The 2,500-nt window shown below is 37.5% G+C and overlaps 1 protein-coding gene and 1 non-coding gene across 2 annotated transcripts in view; both read right to left on the bottom strand.

Moving 5' to 3' along the window:
- The window catches only part of LOC143294146 (secretin receptor-like), a 166,648-nt gene that overhangs the window by 96,344 nt on the left and 67,804 nt on the right, over window positions 1–2,500 (bottom strand). The window lies entirely within an intron of this gene.
- Window positions 2,396–2,483, bottom strand: Trnay-gua (transfer RNA tyrosine (anticodon GUA)). Its single transcript is given in 2 exon segments — window positions 2,396–2,431; window positions 2,447–2,483. It is a non-coding gene; the product is annotated as a tRNA-Tyr (tRNA).

Below are 2,500 nucleotides of genomic sequence, written 5' to 3'. Positions count from 1 at the left end.
TTCAGTTTCAGTGGCCGGTCAAGATGATGCCTAATTATTCTTGTTCCTATTTTCTATTGTTTATAAACGACATTTTTTTTTTTTTAGAAAACACGCTTTGATTGATGGCCGAGTGATTAATGAATGTACCCATTGGGACTACTCTTACTCCTCTGGTCTTCTATGCATAATACTCAGCAGACCTCTATCTCTCCAGCTCCATAACAAACGAAAGGAACATCTCTCTCTCTCTCTCTCTCTCTCTCGTTCTTTTGTATGGCTCGGAGCTATGGGGTTTCAAACCACGAGAATCAATAGAAAGGAGCCATTTGCAAGCTTGCCGGCAAATTACTACTAAGCGTCCCTCCTTTCACTCCTAATGATATGGTATACGGCGAACTTGGAAGATACCCATTGTTTATAAACTCTGCCGCGAGATGTATACTATATATTGGTTTCGGCTACATAAACAGTCATTGTCAAGATATTCTAGAAAAGCCTATGATTTGCTTTACGGCATACAAAACAGAAATGGTAATGCACCAAATTGGGTTACGTACGTAAACAACCTTATCTGTACAAATGGTTTTGGTTATGTTTGGATGTTTGGGGAAGTTGGGGATGAGAAACTCTTCATATGTAGTACTTAGAGAGCGCTTACAGAATTGCTTTTGTCAGCGTTGGTATGCGCGCGTGTCAGAAATCAGGCGCTTTGAATTGTATCATTCATTTATAAGTGCCATCGAATGTGAAAAATACTTTGATTACATTGATAATAGATATTTCAAAACAATTTGTGCACGTTTCAGAATGGGTGTTTAGGCTATAAATAGCCACACACACCGCTTTTCCCCTGTTGGTCAAATGGGTTGCCCTCTTTGTTCTGCTGACTGTGAAGATGAATTCCATGTACTGTTTGAATGCCCAAACTACAGTGACCTTAGGTTGAAATACTGCATAAATAATTCCAGCTCATACTTGACACGAGATCAGCAATGTGCAAGTATTTTGAATGGTGGACTCGACAGTCAACTAAATCTTTCAAAGTTTCTTTTTCTGGCTTTTAAGCGCAGAGACATAGTGAATCATGATTCTGTACCAACAACTAGTTAAGGAAAGACAATAATTAATTACATTTTTGCCATTTAAGTGTTTTCTCACAAGGATGATCTCTAACGGATAAGTGAGGACGTAATTATAAAAAAAAAATATCTATTCATTTAAGTTATCTATTTATCTGTCTTTTATTTATTTACTTATTTTTGCGCCTTCATGTATGTTTCTTTATGTATGATATGTTTCAGTGCAATGGGTCACAGGCCTATACGCAATTAAACCATTTGTTCTTGTTCTCTCTCTCTCTCTCACTCTCTGTCACCGGCTCTCTCTCGTTAGATGCATCTGTGTGTGTGTGTGTGTGTGTATGTGGGGGGGGGGGGGGGGGGGGGGGGGGGGGGGGGGGGGGGGGGGGAGGGGGTAATATGGATAGATAGATATAAAGTTGTTTACTCGTGTTTTTTGTTGTTGTTTTGTTTGTTTGTTTGTTTTTAAATTTGTGTATGAAATTGTACCTGTATTATTTTGCAACGCACAGTCTTTTGGGATGTTAGTCAGATGACAAGCTTAAAACTTACATCAGTGCGTCAAATAAATGAATAAATAAATAAATAGATAGATAAATAGATAGATTGATAAATAAATGAATAAACAAACAGATAATACATAGATACATATGTCATTTTACCTTATTCTATTCTATTTTTTTTATTTTGTTTTATTCATTTTACTTCCTGCATGTGCTGCTTCTTGTTTTGCCATTTTCTCGATAAGCTCAAGGTCTAAGGGAAGTAACTAAAAGCAGCGTTTACTTTTGGCAAGCATGGATTGTTTCCCTTGACATAATCAGACCCCAATACAGGAAATAATCGACGACACATTATTTTTTCAAGAGTGCAAAATAGTCCCGCCGTCTCAGTGATCGTTATTCTTATTTTCTAACGAACCCTTTTATTTCATTTGGAAAGAAGCTTCCTAATACCCCCGCCCCCCATTTTTTTAAACTTCAAACAGGAAACACAGAAAGGAGACAATCATGAGTTTTATTCATTGTTTGATCAATTCATTAATCGACTAATTGATCCACTGGTTAATCAATCAACCAATCAATCAAACAGTTGGTAGATTGATTTACTGATATATTGATTAATCAACTCGTTGGTTGATTTACTGATCGATTGATTAATTAATAAAGTGGTTGACTGACTAACAGTGGTTGGATAACTGGCTGTTATTGCTAGCTTGGTAGATTGATAACATTAACAGAAACGCGAGAGAAAGAGAGAGAGGGGGGGGGTGGGATGCGATGGTAGAGAGAAAAAGTTTGAGAATAAAAGAAGGAAAAAAAAAAAAAAAAAAATCCCGCGAAGCGGATTCGAACCACTGACCTAAGGATTGCCAGATTTAGCCGCTACAGTCCTCCGCTCTACCATCTGAGCTATCACGGGACAGTATTTAAGAGCAA

This window comes from Babylonia areolata, chromosome 19 (assembly GCF_041734735.1).
Source record: "Babylonia areolata isolate BAREFJ2019XMU chromosome 19, ASM4173473v1, whole genome shotgun sequence".
Lineage (NCBI taxonomy): Eukaryota > Metazoa > Mollusca > Gastropoda > Neogastropoda > Buccinidae > Babylonia > Babylonia areolata.
Note: the sequence above shows the minus strand (reverse complement) of the source record. Positions and strands in the feature narration are given on the sequence as shown.